The sequence below is a fragment of the Octopus sinensis genome, linkage group LG4 (genome assembly GCF_006345805.1).
Source record: "Octopus sinensis linkage group LG4, ASM634580v1, whole genome shotgun sequence".
Classification (NCBI taxonomy): domain Eukaryota; kingdom Metazoa; phylum Mollusca; class Cephalopoda; order Octopoda; family Octopodidae; genus Octopus; species Octopus sinensis.
The window spans coordinates 4,541,356-4,560,125 of record NC_043000.1 but is presented as its reverse complement, the minus strand read 5'-3'; positions in this window follow the sequence as shown (position 1 = coordinate 4,560,125).

Below are 18,770 nucleotides of genomic sequence, written 5' to 3'. Positions count from 1 at the left end.
TATGTATGTATGTATGTATGTATGTATGTATACAAGAGGTAAGATCTAGGCTACAAATCTTTCATAGTGAGCAGAACCTCAGAAATGGTAAATATCCAAGCGAGGGGTGTTCATGCAAAGAGTTCAGGCCATTTCTGGTCAAGAGAGACTTTGAACCGAGCAGTCGTCAGCATCTTCACTATCTTGTCCGGCAGCTTATTCCACGGATCCGCAACCCGGACGGAGAAAGCCTCTCTCCTTCGATTGAGATGAAATCGTCGCAGATAGAGCTTTTTGGAGTGACCCCGCAGCCGACGCTCTGGAGCAGGAGTGAAGAACAGCTCTTTCGAGAGGTTACACTTTCCGCTTATGATGTTGTGAGTGAGAATGAGATCAGCACGGCGTCGTCGTTTTTCTAGAGAATAAAGGTCGAGCGTCTTCAGCCTTTCTTCATAAGACAAATGCTGATAGTATTCATTAGAGCTATTGAATACTTTTCTATTCTATGCACAAGGCCCGGAATTTTTGGGGAGGGAGGTAGTTGATTAGATTGATCCCAATTAGCAATTTGTACTTAATTTATCGACCCTGATTGGATGAAAGGCAAAATAGGGCTATTGAATACTACCAGTCAAATAACCTTGCTTAAATTCCTCCCTCTTCTTACACTCTTATGCTTTTATCCCTTTTCTAAAAAATATTTTTTATTCCTAATTTCTTTTTACATTTCTATTCTCCATTCTATTTCGATGACTGGCATCCGTGCTAGTGGAGCGCTAAGAGTACCATACGAGTGAGATCATTGCCAGAGCAACAAGCTGGCATGATTATTACCTGTGTCGCCTTGCCTTACTGGCACTTGTGCTGGTGGCACGTGAAAAAACATTCGAGCAAGATTGTTGCCAGTACCACTGGACTGGCTCCTGTGCAGGTGGCACATAAAAAGCACCAATTGAGCATGGCCATTGCCAGTACCGCCTGACTGGCCCTCGTACCAGTGGCACATAAAAGCACCCACTACACTCTCGGAATGGTTGGTGTTAGGAAGAGCATCCAGCTGTAGAAACTCTGCCAGATCAGATTGGAGCCTGGTGCAGCCATCTGGTTCACCAGACCTCAGTCAAATCGTCCAACCCATGCTAGCAAGGAAAGTGGACGTTAAACGATGATGATGATGATGATGATGATGATGATGATGATGATGATGAACTCCTTAGCACTACATATTAACAGTGATAATTTATTACCACTTATGTTAAAAGCTGCACTACTTCCAAGCACCAGTTGCGTTAACTGTATGCGATGCATTCAGTCATTAATAAAACCTGTCTTATTTAATTCATTACAAAAATCTGCATTAACTAATTAGTAATGCCCATGTTAATATATCAATGGCAGCTGTTACACGATCATTAAGACTCCATTTCTCATTCACATAACCAGTTGTTGTGTGTAGGAACATATCCAAGTGTTAAAACTTTGTTTTGATGAATTTATTCAGGTTCAATCAGGAGAGAAGTTTTGTGATCGACTTTTAATTCTTAAATATCATTAGGAATGACATTGAATAAAGCAGGGTATCAAGAAAAATTTCCACTTGATTAGTTTTTCATTTGATCTTGACATAATTTTGATGGTATAGGGTCAATTTTGTATGAATGATGTATATATATATATGCTTTATTTAAAAGCAGCAGAAATGTAACAAAAGCTGTTACTCAGAGTTTCCCGTTCCCGTTCGTCGAACAGCTTTGTTAAAAACTGTCCGAAGAACAGTCCTCACATTGTTGTTTTTTCATGTTGTCTTTTTACTGGTTTTTTTTTTATACATGTATACACACACACACACACACACACATATACTCATACACATTTTTTCTTTTTCTTCTTTTACTTGTTTCAGTCATTTGACTGCGGCCAAACTGGAGCACCACCTTTAGTCGAGCAACTCGATCCCGGGACTTATTCTTTGTAAGCCCAGTACTTATTCTATCGGTCTCTTTTTGCCGAACCACTAAGTGACGGGGACGTAAACACACCAGCATCAGTTGACAAGCAATGCTAGGGGGACAAACACAGACACACAAACACACACGCATACATATATATATACATATATACGATAGGCTTCTTTCAGTTTCCGTCTACCAAATCCACTCACAAGGCATTGGTCGGCCCGGGGCTATAGCAGAAGACACTTGCCCAAGATGCCACGCAACCATGTGGTTGGTTAGCAAGCTACTTACCACACAGCCACTCCCGCGCCTATATATGTATATATATATATGTATATATATGTGTATATAACCTTCAGGTAGATGGCCCTGCTCGATCTGTAGAAAAGGTGTAGGTAGAAACTCTACAAGATGTACCCAGTATAAGCTATGGACACAAAAGGTGCAGCAATATCAAAGGAAGGTTAACTGGGAAGATAGGCGATCATTCTTTCTGGATGTGGAAAAGGTGATGACGTCTTTATTCCAAGAATTCCTCTTACTCCATCAGGAGCAGAAATTCCATTTACATTCAGAAAACTGCAATTCCCCCTTCGTGTTAGCTCTGCCATGTCCATTAACAAATCTCAGGGTTTGAAAAATTGAAAAATTCTTCACCAAAAGTTATTCAAAATTTTTCACCAAAAACTTTTCAAAATTTTTCCCGAAACTTTCCCCAAAAATTTTCCGAAAATTTTACCCAAACATTTTTCGAAAATTTTCACTGAAACTTTTACATAAAAATTTTTCGAAAATTTTCACAGAAAATTTTCCCCAAAAACTTTTCGAAAATTTTCACCGAAAATTTTCCCCAAAACTTTTTCGAAAACTTTCACCGAAAATTTTACCCAAAAGTTTTCCGAAAATTTTCACCGAATTTTGGGGAAAATTTTACCCAAATACTTTTCGAAAAATTTTGGGTAAAATTTTCGAGAAATTTTTTAAAATCTTCGGGAAAAATTTTGAAAACTTTTTGCTAAAAATTTTCCAAAGATTTTAGAAAAATTTTTTGAAAATTTTCGTCTAAAATTTAAAAAAAGTTTTTCGAAAATTTTCCCCAAAATTTCTGAAATGTTCTTGATTTTCCCCAAAATTTTCGAAAAGTTTTTGAAAATTTTCCCCAAAATTTTTGAAAAATTGTCTTTTTCTTTATCTACTTTCAGCTCAGAGCTGCGGCCATGCTGATGCACCGCCGTTTTGTGCTACACTGTTATTGTGAAGAACCTCGTCTAATATGTGGCACTTGATGAAGTATGGAGTTTGATATAGCTACTCTCATTTGCACCTCTTGCCGTGAGGTAGGTTCATCTGAGACTCTCGATAGGAAGATGTCCAGCTTTGATTTTAAAATCGCTACATCTACTTTGTGCAAGTTCCTCAGACTCTTTGGGAGAATATTAAAAAGCTGTGGGCCCTTGAAACCCAGGCTGTTGCAGAAGCTGGTCCTGAAGCGTGATGGCATTGCTGGGATTTTTGGCACTATGCAGCGTCGTCTCGTTCTAGCATTAGTGTAGCTTACAATGCCAAAATTTGGCACAATTCATTCCAGGATCTTCCAGACATATATTACTGCATACCTCTCCCATCTTCTCTCCATGGAGTAGAGTCTTCGCTGTTTTAACCTTTCCCAGTAGCTGAGCAGTTGCAAAGAGACGATCTTCTTTGTGAATCTTCTCTGGATTGCTTCAAGGTCCGCTATTAATTTTACACTGGTGGGTGACCATAGCTGTGAGCAGTAATCCAGGCGGCTGAGGACGAATGTCCGCCAGAGGACCATCATGGTTACCTTATCTCTGGTTCTGAATGTTCTTAGGATCCACCCAGCCAGTCGTCTGCACTTTGTCGCCATCCTGGTAATGTGCACTTGGAAAGAGGTATCATCACTCATGTCGATACCCAGGTCCCTCACAGACTTATGCTCTGGGATTGAAATTCCGGTTAATATAGGGCGTTACGATTATCAGAAAATAAAAAAAAATGTGTGTAATAGGTGTAAAACAACTTCCTATGAACGAATATGAAAAAAAAAATTCGCGCACGCGAAAGGGGGGTGGGGGAGAGGCCTCGGAAAATTCACATCGAGAAGTTCCGAAAGCGTCTGAGGAGCTGACCCGGGCACCAAAACAACAAAAAAAATAGTGTAATATGTGTAAAACAACTTGCTCTAAACGAATATGACAAAAAAAATTCGCACTCGCGAAAGAGGTGTGGGGGAGAGGCCTCGGAAAATTTATATCGGGAATTTCCGAAAGCGTCTGAACCGGGCACAAAAACAAAAACAAAAACAGCGTAATAGGTGTAAAACAACTTGCTCTAAACGACTATCATGAAAAAAATGCGCGCTCGCGAAAGGGGGGTGGGGGAGAGGCTTCGGAAATTTCACATCTTCAGTCCACGGCCTTTAAACTAAGAAAAAATAGTGTAATTGGTGTAAAACTACTTGTTCTAAACGAGTATCAAGAACACACACTCACATATGAATCATAAACTCATATTTCGCAAAAAAAAAAAAAAATAAAGAGAAGAAATTCTGGAAAAAGTGAAGAAATGTTGGATCTTCGCCATGTGAATCAAAATACGTGTTAGAAACATCTTGAAATACTACAGAAATTATGTTACGAAAATGATAATGTATACATACCTCTTTGAGTGGTCCATCGATAATGATGATAAAGAATGAGTTGGATTTGAACTCAGAATATTGACTAACACAACTACATACTACAAGACTCAAAATATTCAGCCAAGTCACCACCCTTTAACTAGCAATAATAATAACATCAATAACATAACAGCCAAAAGATTTTTTGTTCTGAAAATAACAATCATAGTAAATAAATATGTTCTTTAATATTCACATTCATGGCACAGTTAAACACACTTACATACAAACAGTCACGCATGCATAATACAGAACGGAACACATAAATGAAGGATGCATTACTTAGTATATATTACATCTAGAGAATTTTGATTAATAAGTCAAATATGCAAATTATAAAGATAATTAATTGCTTTACTAAACAGTGTTGTAAAGGTGAAAAAATAAATTTGGGAAAAAAATACACGCCAAAACTAATTAATAAAGGATAATTAGGGAAGGATTGACACAAAATAATATATTTTTTTCTCTTTTTTTTCTGATAAATGCATCTTAATAAGTGAGAAGAATTGCATATATCTGAACTATTTCAAAGAAAAGCATAAATTTAATGTTTAAAATAGCTTTAACCAAGGAATGAGATCCAACATTTCTTCACTTTTTCCAGAATTTCTTCTCTTTATTTTTTTTTTTTTTTGCGAATTATGTACAAAAATACGGAGTTTATGATTCATATGTGAGTGTGTGTTCTTGATACTCGTTTAGAACAAGTAGTTTTACACCAATTACACTATTTTTTCTTAGTTTAAAGGCCGTGGACTGAAGATGTGAAATTTCCGAAGCCTCTCCCCCATCCCCCTTTCGCGAGCGCGCATTTTTTTCATGATAGTCGTTTAGAGCAAGTTGTTTTACACCTATTACGCTGTTTTTGTTTTTGTTTTTGTGCCCGGTTCAGACGCTTTCGGAAATTCCCGATATAAATTTTCCGAGGCTTCTCCCCCACCCCTCTTTCGCGAGAGCGCATTTTTTTTGTCATATTCGTTTAGAGCAAGTTGTTTTACACATATTACACTATTTTTTTTGTTTTGGTGCCCGGGTCAGCTCCTCAGACGCTTTCGGAACTTCTCGATGTGAATTTTCCGAGGCCTCTCCCCCACCCCCCTTTCGCGTGCGCGAATTTTTTTTTTCATATTCGTTCATAGGAAGTTGTTTTACACCTATTACACACATTTTTTTTTTTTTTCTATAATCGTAACGCCCTATATTAACCGAAATTCCCTGTGGACCGGTGTATCCTGTAAGTTTAATATTCAGTTTTGGATGCTGGTAGCGCAGGGCCTGGAATTTTTCAGCATTAAACTGCATATTATTATCCTCAGCCCATCTGTAGATTGAGTCCAACTCGTGCTGCAGGTGTGCAACGTCGCTGGGATTCTGTATTTTCTGCGAGACTTTCGTATCGTCTGCATAACTGGCCAGAGTGGCTATCCGGGCATTTGAGGGCAAATCTGAGAGGGCCACTATAAAAAGCAGTGGTCCCAAGACAGTGCTCTGTGGAACACCGTTCACTATTTGTGTGTTCATAGAGGTGGCTCCATTAACCACTACTGCCTGACTCCTATCTTTCAGGAAGTCATGCAACCACACTCCAAGTTTTCCAGCTATGCCGAGGTCACGCAGTTTGTGGCATATCATACCATGATCCACCTTGTCAAAAGCTTTTGCAAAATCAAGGTAGATTACGTCCACATTTGATTTGTTGAGTAACTGCCTCAACACCCAGTCATAATGTTGTAAGAGCTGGGTCAGGCAGCTCCTACCTGGTCGAAAACCATGCTGGGTATCACTCAGCAAGTTATTTTCCTCAAGCTATCTGGACCAGCAGCTGAGTTTGTGTCCACTTCATCTATGGCTAGTAGGACATCTTTTTCGCTAATGTCAATACATTCTATTGTAACCGCCTCGCTGGTTATAGGTGAGGCGGCAAAGAAGTCCACTGGTTTGTTCACTTGTCTGTATTCCAACGGGGTGATAAAGACACTTTTGAACTGGTCATTCAGCATCTCACTGATCTTAGTTGGACTGTCTGTGAGGGAGCCATCCTTTTGGAGGAGGGATACTATGTACATACATGTGTGTTCGTGTCTGTTGCCCATATATATTTATATTATATTATATATATATAATATAACCAATTTCAACGGATTTTGCCCAAATTTGACGTTGATATTACTTTGGTTTGAAATAAAGAACTTGATTAGCTTAATAATTGTAACTTAATCCCGGGCAAGGCCGGGTTATACTGCTAGTTTTAAATATAACAAAGAATTTAGTAAAATAACTTAGTTATCATTAAGTTAGTGTTAGGAACATAAATTGTTGATTAAGGTTTGGTGGAAGATTTTAATTCAGAACTTTTGAAAACAAGACATTTGTACTACAGGGCCAGAGCTGGTTTCAGCCGGGTTGGTAACAAAAGGGTTAAAGAATAGCTTGCAAGTATTGGTTTGAAAAACTGCATTGGATAAGAGAATCAACCCAATATTTATATGCTATTCTTTATAGATGTATGTGATGTGCTTCAAGGATATTATTCCAAACAAGGAATTATTTCACATTCTCTCAAAAATTTATAAAATTCCTATGATAGGGCGCAGGAGTGGCTGTGTGGTAAGTAGCTTGGTAGCCGTATTAAAAGAAACGGTATGGAATACATGTGTGAAAGGAATAGTGACGAGTACCTTTGTATCCGGCCAGGGGTTGGTCAACTTTTTTAGTTACCACCTCAATAGTAAGATCAGGCTGGAGAAAAGGTACCTGTCACGAGACAGATTTGTAAAAAGATGGAAGCTTGTAATAAGAAAGCTGGAAGTGATTGGCACCAAGTAAATGGAGCCCCGGAAAAAAAGCATAGGTTCTAACCTGGTGGTTTGACGCCTTTCCTTCAGGCACCATATTGTGTAAAACAGTGTCTATCAATATTTTTGTAAACTTTCAAAAAAATGTTCATGATAATTTCAATTCATTCGTAAAAGCTACTTCACCAGTTTTATGCTTGTCTGTCCTTGTTTGTCCCCTCTCTGTAACGCCTTTGTGGCAAAGTTTTATGAAATAAAGTAGCTTGCTTACCAGCCACATGGTACTGGGTTCATTCCCACTATGTGGCACCTCAGGCTGACTAAAACCTTGTGAGTGGATTTGGTAGATGGAAACTGAAAGAAGCCCATCGTACATATATATGTTTGTGTGTCTGTGTTTGTTCCCCCACGATGTTGGTGTTTTTACATCCCCATAACTTAGAAGTTTGGCAAAAGACCCAATAAAATAATACTGGGCTTACAAAAGAATAAGTCCTGGGATCAATTTGTTCAACTAAAGGCAGTGCTCCAGCATGGCTGCAGTCAAATGACTGAAACAAATAAAAGGATAAAAGAAAGGAGTATCAACAATGTGTATGTGTAAGTGTGTGTGTGAGTGTGAGTGTGTGTTTGTGTGTGTGTGTGTGTGTGTCTTTCTTCATCATAATTTAACATCTAACTTCCATGCTGGCATTGGAAGGATTGTTCAATAGGATCTGACGGGTCATCATGCTTTCAATGTCTGCTTCTGCATGGTTTCTCCAGTCGGTTGCCCTTCTTAACACCAAACATTTTGCAGCAGACCGTGTGTGCATTTTCCATGGTATCACATCTAGTGAGGTTACCATGTAACTCGCAAGGTCAAAGAGACCCCTCAGCTAAGTGGGAGTATAGTAGAGAGGGTGTGGTCGTTTTATGCTAGGTATTGCGAAACGAAAGTATGATCTAAAAGTATAGGAACAGATTTCTTGTTGTAGGGAAGTTAGAGCTACTTCTCACTATATAAGAGTTTTTTGTTGTTTACATTATTTACATTTGATGGATATAGGCGCAGGAGTGGCTGTGTGGTAAGTAGCTTGTTTACCAACCACATGGTTCCGGGTTCAGTCCCACTGCGTGGCACCTTGGGCAAGTGTCTTCTACTATAGCCTCAGGCCAACCAAAGCCTTGTGAGTGGATTTGGTAGACGGAAACTGAAAGAAGCCTGTCGTATATATGTATATATATATATATATATATATGCGTGTGTGTGTTTGTGTGTCTGTGTTTGTCCCCTTAGCATTGCTTGACAACCGATGCTGGTATGTTTATGTTCCCGTTACTTAGAGACCGATAGAATAAGTACTGGGCTTACAAAGAATAAGTCCCGGGGTCGATTTGCTCAACTAAAGGCGGTGCTCCAGAATGGCCGCAGTCAAATGACTGAAACAAGTAAAAGAGTAAAAGAGTAAAAGAGTATTATTAGTGGTTAAGAGCATGGGCTACTAACCACAAGATTCCGAGTTCATAAATTTTGGGCCTTGTGCCTTGCATACAAAAAAATATTATGCGTGTTTATGTAGGGGAAAGGCAATAACAACACCTCTTATTGCCCTACCCTCATGTGAACATACACACAATATGGTCACATGTGACACTGTAGACTAGTTATTACTTTATGCAGCAATAGCAACAGATTGAAACTAATTTAAATTCCACCAGTTTTGCACAAAATGTATCTTTAATACAAAATATCTGAATATTTAAAATAACTCTTTGGCAATTTCTTTCAGTGTAAGGAAAACTATATGGTGTTGATGGAAGAAACCTGAATATATGTGATATACATACAACATACATATATACGCATATGTGCATGTATTTATATGTATATATATAAATGTGAATACATATGTGTATGTGTATATATATATATGAATGTATATATATATATATATATATGTATGTGTGTGTATATATATATATATGTATGTGTGTGTATATATATATATGTAAGTAAATATGTTATATATATATATATATATATATATATAAGCCAAAATTTTAAAATATATAAAAACAGGCACTGAAGTCTGTATATCATGTAATATTATCAAAAAATTCAAATTCATTTCCTTTTCAACGGAACTTTCATTTCCTTGCTATGTTTGAATAGGAAACTGACAAAATGGAAATAGTTTTTTTTTTTTTTCCATTAATTCTATTTTTGTTTTGCTATATTTGTCTCTTTTTTTCTTCTCATTAAATTCTTACTTAGAACTTTCACTTTCTCTCTCTTCTCTATCTCTTTCTCTCCCCCACTCTCTCTTCTCTCTCTCTCTCTCTTACCAAACAGTGGCATATACTCTTCTCCCCCAGTCCAATTATGACTTTACTCTGCCTTCTCTCTTTTTCTATCACTTTCTGATGAACTTTCAGTGAAATTTTCTCTCTTGCCCCTCTCATCCCACTTTTCTTTTTTCTTATCAAACTCTGCCTTGCATTCTCAATATTTCACTGAAATCATTTCTCATTCTCCTTGTCTCTCTTACTCCCTTTCACTCTCACATTTCAACTCCCTCTCACTCTGTGTTTCTCTGTCTCTCTCTGTCTCTCTCTCTGGCTGTGTGGTAAGTAGCTTGTTTACCAACCACATAGTTCCGGTTCAGTCCCACTGCGTGGCACCTTGGGCAAGTGTCTTCTACTATAGCCTCGGGCCGACCAAAGCCTTGTGAGTGGATTTGGTAGACGGAAACTGAAAGAAGCCTGTCGTATATATGTATATATATATTGCGTGTGTGTGTTTGTGTGTCTGTGTCTGTCCCCGTAGCATTGCTTGACAACCGATGCTGGTGTGTTTATGTCCCCGTTACTTAGCGGTTCGGCAAAAGAGACCGATAGAATAAGTACTGGGCTTACAAAAGAATAAGTCCCGGGGTCGAGTTGCTCGATTAAAGGCAGTGCTCCAGCATGGCCGCAGTCAAATGTCTGAAACAAGTAAAAGAGTAAAAGAGTAAAGAGTATATATATATATAGGTGCAGGCATGACTGTGTGGTAAGAAGCTTGCTTCCCAACCACATGGTTCTGGGTTCAGTCCCACTGCATGACACCTTGGGCAAGGGCCTTCCACTACAGCCTTGGGCTGACCAAAACCTTATGAGTGGATCTGGTGGACAGAAACTGAAAGAAGCCCGTCATATGTATATATATATATATATAATATATATATATATATATATATATATATTATATATATATATATATATATATATATATATATATATGTATGTGTTCATGTGTGTGTGTCTGTGTTTGTCTCCCTCACCATTGCTGCACAACTGATGCTGGTGAGTTTATGTCCCCATAACTTAGTGGTTTGGCAAAAGAGACCAGTAGGATAAGTACCAGGCTAACAAAGAATAAGTCCTGGGGTCGATTTCTTTGATTAAAACCCTTAAAGGTGGTGCTCCAGCATGGCCACAATCAAATGACTGAAACTAGCAAAAGAATAAAATAAGATATATATATACACACACACAAATATATACAGGATGTGATGGGTAAATTGATGCCATTTTATGTTTTTAATTTCGCACATGTGCCTTGTTTGCTTTTGGTTTTGTCGACTACACAGTGTAGTAGGGTCAGTTGGGCACTGCCTGTGAGAAGAACAGCACCATGATGCAATTCACTCTGCCAGGAATTTGGAAATGACTCCAATATGAACATTTCAGAGTATTTGGGTGTCAATCTGAGGACAGTGCAATCTGAGGACAGTGCAATCTGAGGACAGTGCAATCTGAGGACAGTGCAATCTGAGGACATATACTGAGAGTGATAAAAATCAAACATCCAGTCAACATCATGGTGTTTGGTGTGATCACTAGTGACGGTGACATTATGCCTCCATTCATTTTCACATATGGCCTCAGACTCTACACGGAGAGAGAGAGAGAGAGAGAGAGAGAAAAATAGAGAGAGAGAGAGACATGTGGGTTGGTAGTGAACTCCTCAAGAAACACTCGCTTTCTGATGATCTCCCATGTGAACCTGGACTTGCAGGGCTAACACACCTCAACAAAGACTTGGAGGCGAGACACTCTGCATATCATATTCATGACTTACATATTTCTTTGCATTGGACACGAAGAACTAAAAGCTCATTTAATTGAGCTTCATGAAACAGTTAGAGATAGATGAAGTCCAGCTTCGTGAAGAGATGGGCTCCAAGTGTGTGGAGCATGCAGCAGAAACAAATACACTGCTTGAGAAAAATACTCTTTGAGACTACAAAGAACTGCATTCATGTTTTCTTTCTACAACAGGCATAAGACAAAATAAATTTTGGTGGGGTGAGAGGGATAATTGGTTACATCAACCCCAGTACATGACTGGTATTTATTTTATTGATTTTGAAAGGAGGGAAGGCAAAGTTGACCTCATTGGAATTTGAATTTAGGACATAAATAGCCAGAATAAAATTCACAAAACATTTTGCCTGATGCATTAACCTTTTCGTTACCAACCTGGCTGAAACTGACTCTGGCCCTGTAGTACAAATGTCTTGTTTTTATAAGTTTTGAATTAAAATCTTCCACCAAACCTTAGTCACAATTTATTCCCCTAACACTAGCTGAATGATAACCAAGTTGTTTTACTAAATTCTTTGTTATATCTAAAATAATTGAGAGAAACACAGAACATCTCAAAATAAATACAGTAACCAAAGAGTTAATAATTCTGTCAGCTCAATGCTTTTTTAAAACTGTATTTAAGTTACACAGACAGGTACAATTTATTATCCATTCTCAGCATACAAATTTTTCATGAGCACTAAGTAGAGAAGGAAAGAAAGATAGATAGAAAGAAAAAAGTGTGAGAGAGAGAGAGAAGGAAAGAGAGAGAGAGAGAGAGAGAGAGAGAGAGAAAGAGAAAGAAAATGAATGAGAGAGAGAAAAAGAGAGAGACTGTATTTACATTATTGGCATTGACCTCAGCACATTTTTCCCACAAAAAAAAAAAAAATGTAATGGCAGTCGATTGGGTGACAGAAAGTCTAAAGAGTGCTACTGATCACTTGTAGATGCTAGGGCTAGGGTTATTTTCTCCTAAAAAAAAAAAAAATATATATATATAAGCAAAGAAACAGACACTGATAAAATATATATCATCCAAAACATTTTTTCTGGAACTTAGATCTGAAAATATTTCGATAGCAGTTCCTATATCTATCTTTATTACAATATCATTTTCTATTGACACAATTCCCAAAGAATTTAATCTATCTTGCGTGATGGAATACTGTAAATATGCCTTTATAAGTTTTCATTTACTCAGGTTTTTCGCTCTATAGTAAGTATTATCCTTAATGCAAACCAAAGATTTGCCATGATGTCTTGTAACTTATTACTATCAAAGAATCTAACAACTTCTATTGCAAACTTTACATTTCCAAAAACACGATTTTTTAAAATATTTATTTTAGTCAGTAGCTCATATCTCTTTTACTTTTTTACTCTTTTACTTGTTTCAGTCATTTAACTGTGGCCATACTGGAGCACCACCTTTAGTCGAGCAAATCGACCCCAGGACTTATTCTTTGTAAGCCTAGTACTTATTCTATCGGTGTCTTTTGGCGAACCACTAAGTTACAGGGATGTAAACACACCAGCATCGGTTGTCAAGCGATGTTGGGGGGACAAACACAGACACACAAACATACACACACACACACACATACACATATACGACAGGCTTCTTTCAATTTCCATCTACCAAATCCACTCACAAGGCTTCGGTCAGCCAGAGGCAATAGTAGAAGACACTCACCCAAGGTGCCACGCAGTGGGATCGAACCCAGAACCATGTGGCTGGTAAGCAAGCTACTTACCACACAGCCACTCCTATGCCTATCTGTTGATAAAATTATTTGTTTTGTGTCTTAGCTTGTTGTCTAAGTCCCAAAATGCTGATCAAAATCTGTTATGCTATTTCAAAATCCTCATCTGTTATGGAAACTTTATAATTGATTAAATCTTGATCTCCAACTTTATGTGGAAGTTGTGTTAGAACACAGAATACTGCATTATTTACCTTGAAATGATCAATCATAAGGAATTGTGGTGCATAAAATCACATGTAACTATATTATTCACAGACAAAAATTGCCAGATCACATAATTTCACCCTGCTATGGATTCCTCAGTGACAGATGCTCATCAGTGACATGCCTGAACAGACACTGAAATTTAATATATTGCAGATGGGAGATTTGGCTGTTATTGCACTGCTGGACATCTGTCATTAAGGAACTCATAGCAGGGTGAAATCATGTGACCTGGGAGTTCCAGAAGCCATAGTAGATGTTTCTCATCTGTCAACGATAATTATGTGTGCTTTTATACACCATGATTCCGTATGAAAAATTCTCTCACAGTAAATAACTCAGTATTCTGTATTCTAACACACTTTCCACATTAAGTTGGAGATCAAGATTACCTCTTGGTTCTAATACTGCTTTTGTTGCTATTAATTATAACCCCAATTCAGACTCCCATTTTGGGGCATATTATTTTTACTATTATTTTACTCTACACCTGTTTCTGTTGCTAATTCTTTTGTTGAAGCTAGTTGCCCTTTAAAACTATTTGCACAATAATCAATTTTGTAATTAATGAATTAAAGACAGAATTAATGAAACTGAGCAAGACAATTCTGTAGAAATTTCTGTCTATTTCTGTTTATAATTTCGTTTTTTTATTTGGTTTGCAAGATTCTTTATGTGAAATTATGTGTGAAGGCATATTTTATTGTGTCTGGGGAGAGCCAACGACTATTGAAGAGGTTTCAGGAAGCAACGAAAATTTCAGAAACGATAAATAAGTAAATGACTTAACCCCTCCTCCAAGATTGCTGGCCTTGTGCCAAAATTTATTCTACCTTAGATGTAAGACAAAATATTCTTCATCACTTGAAAAATGGAACCTTCTCTTCTATTCATGATACAAAAATCTCTGCTTCATGCTGCATTACATCATCAGAAACAGATATTTCTGAAAGTCTGTGACACACTTCTGCTATTCTTATAATTTCAAATTCCATGGCTTTAACACATTCTACTCACATTCTAATCTTCATTACCATCTATTTTCACTTAATAGTTTTGCAGTGAGGCATTAAAAGAAAAAAAATTCAGAATATGCTATCATAAAAGAGAATGATGAACCTTATAAAAATAAAAGAAAAAAAAGCTTTTTTTAATTGGAAGGTGTAAAAATCCTTTAAATTATATTTAGTAATTATTATTTTTAAAGGGAATGAATGTAGCTAAAAAATTAATTGAAAAAGCAAAAAGGATCAGAAAATTATAATAATTGGTATAAACAGCTAATACATGTTTATGAAAGCTTTTAATAAAAAATTTTATTATTCTTGGAGTTAAAATATCCACCATCCCCACTCTGTAGCTTTCCCTTTCATCACCTACTCAGCATTCTAAAATAAGCTTGATTCCATTCAAGGAATTTTCACTTTTTGTTTTTATTCTGTTTTATTTAGTATTTTCATATTTCTCCATTTCTTATTTGGAAGATCCCAAACACATGACGTGGTATTGCTGGTGACTGCATCAGTTCTCTGCGTGTGCACGCACACACACATGCACACACACACACACATGCAAACACACATGCATACACACACACATGCAAACACACATGCATACACACACACACACACACACACACACACAAACATATACGACAGGCTTCTTTCAGTTTCCATCTACCAAATCCACTCACAAGGCTTTGGTCGGCCCGAAGCTATAGTAGAAGACACTTGCCTAAGGTGCCATGCAGTGGGACTGAACCCAGAACCATCAGAACCATATGGTTAGTAAGCAAGCTACTTACCACACAGCCACTCCTGCACCTATAAATATATATATATATATATATATATATATACATGTATGTGTGTGTCTATGTATGTATGTATGTAGTATGTATGTATGTAGTATGTATGTATATATATATATATATTTGGTAGATAAAAATTGCGTGGAAGCCCGTCATATATATATGTGTGTGTGTGTGTGTGTGTGTGTGTGTGTGTGTGTATATATATATATGTATATATATATATATATATATATATATATATATATATATATATATATATATATATATATATTATATATATATATTTATATATATATATATTTATATATATGATGGGCTTCCACACAATTTTCATCTACCAAATTCACTCACTAGGTATTAAGCAGTCTAGGACTATAGAAGAAGATAGTTGCCCAAGGTGCCATGCTGTGGGACTGAACTTGAAACTACACGGCTGTAAAGCAAACTTCTTAATCACACAACAATGCTTGCCAGCCGTTTTGCAAACAGCATCTACTAAATATCTGTTGAACAAAAGAGATTGTGAAGCTTCAAAGTGTCAACCCCTCTAAAATGCAAGAGTAGAAAACATTTGTCCATGGTGCCAAACAGTGGGATTGAACCTGAGACCATATGGTTTGGAAGTAAACTTCTCAATCACATAGTCACACTTGAACCTGAACAATTGATGTTTGCAGTACCTAGTTTTCTCAAGCAGTCACCCATCTAGGGTCGATGTTGCTTAACGCCAACAATCAAAGGAGAGCTAATATTTTCAACATGATATAGTTCCAAGCATTTACACATATAATTATTGGCACCCATTAATTATGCTGCTTATAATGTAAGTGGTAGCCTGGAAAATCTGGAACATTCCTCAGCAAAGAAAGATATGAACTAACTTATTTTGAAAGTTAATTTGCAAGCAGAACAATAAAAATAAGCAAGACTTTTCTAAAATTCATTGTCATTCTTTACTGTATTTATTATCTAAATTACAGCAAAGAAGCTTTATTAGTTGGCCACAAGCTCCTTCTTTATAGGAATATTAAAAAAAAAATAAATACTGCACAATTTTAAACATGCACATACATACATGCATGCATCCATCCATCCATACATACATACATACATACATACATGCATGCATGCATGCATGCATACATACATACTTACACACATACATACATACATACATACATACATACATACATACATACATACATACATATATGCATACATGCATACATACATATATACATACATACATACATTAAAACATAGATATATATCAGACATAATTCATGCAAACTTACATACATACAAACATATACATACATATGCGACATACATGCATACATGAATACATACATACATGCATGCATACATACATACATACATACATACATTAAAACAGATTAAAAGATAGATATATAGATATATATCATACATAAATCATGCAAACATACATACATACAAACATATACATACATATAAACATGCATGCATGTATACATACATACACACATGCATGAACGCATACACGCATGCACACACACAGGCATACATACATACACACATAATACACTCACACGCTTGCATGCACACACACACACGCTTGCATGCACACACACACACACACACACACACACACATACACACTCATACATGTACACACATACACACCTATATAGGCATAGGGTGTATTTTAGCGGGAACAATGACAAGTCTCAAACTATAAAGAAATCAATTCTTGGAAAAGTTTTACCTTAGATATTTATTTATTTATACGGAAACTTACAAATTTGATTTCGTGTTCACCTGATTGGAAGGTGACGAAGTAACTGGTTGGTTTCCTGAAATTTGTGTTGCAAATGGCTAGTTTATCTATATAGCAGAATTCCAGAAACATTGGTCCTTCCTCATTTCTGGAATCTCATCTGTAATCACTATGTACTCCAGGGTAGTTATCGTGATGCTACCCACCATGTCTTTTGAAGTCACTATCCAAGGTAATCATATTGCTATTGCCTGTTAGTGAGATGGTATGTAAGAAAGGTGGTATGTTAAGGTGGTGAGCTGGCAGAAACGTTAGCACACCAGGCGAAATGTGTAGCCGTATTACGTCTGCCGTTATGTTCTGAGTTCAAATTCTGCCGATGTTGACTTTGCCTTTCATCCTTTCGGGGTCAATAAATTAAGTACCAGTTACACATTGGGGTCGATGTAATCAACTTAATCCGTTTGTCTGTTCTTGTTTGTCCCCCTCTGTGTTTAGCCCCTTGTGAGTAGTAAAGAAATAGGTATGTAAGAGAGCCTCATAGAAGCAATTCTTTTGCTTATCCACTAGACCCCAAGTGTGGGACATAAGCAGAGGTTATAGTCTCCGTTGCTTTGCCTACAACTAGTCTAATTTTAATTATCCTGTCACATATTATGGATACTTCAGTTATTTTATCTCTTCACTTTTCAGCCACCAAAATACCAAATCCATCTTAACCAACATTATTACTTATCCAGAAAAATTTGTACTGGTCATTTTTGCTTGTAAAGTGTCTGAATGAGGCTTCCCTTCATCTTATTTCTTGCACACAACACACATCTGTTATTCTCCTCTCAAGATTTTGCTCACTGTCAGATATTTCTACCTATCTACTTAACTACTACGTGCTACTACAGTTATTGAACCTTAGTCATGTATATACAGTTAGAGATTATCATTAAGTTGGAGCTTTACAGGAGTTTGGTTTTGTTTTACAAATTGAATACCCTTCTTGTCACCAACTATTGGGTCCTTTTATTTTTGGTAAAACCAGTGCTGTAAAGGTTGTTTTTCAAAACTAAAGTATTGTCTCTACACTCAGATTTTATAACAACAAATAGATGTATCTATTATAGCATATAAATGCAGATGTGGCAGTGTGGTAAGAAGTCTGCTTCCCAGCCATATGTTCAATCTCACTGCATAACCCCAGGCTGACCAAAGCATTGTGAGTAGGTTTGGTAGATAGAAACTAAAAGAAGCCTGCTTTCTTTTAAGGAATCTAATATTCTTAGCTTAGTTTTTCCTTGGGGCTGGCCAGATTGGAGCGATCTTAAGAATAATCAACTGAAATTGCAAGGATAATCTGGTGCTTGACTGAGGAAAGAAAACTTCGAATGATGCATCCTTGTTTTCTTTGTATCGTCTATCTGGATGTTTTGTTGTCCCTTTTTGTATCACCTAGCTGTCTGGATGTTTTGCGTTCTTGTCCCATTTTGTATTTTATATATATATATATATATACACACATATATATATACATATATACACATATATATATAAGCCCATTGTATATGTATGTATATATTCTTTTATTCTTTTACTTGTTTCAGTCATCTGACTGCAGTCATGCTGGAGCACCACCCTTAATCAAGCAAGGACTTATTCTTCGTAAGCGTAGTACATATTCTATCAGT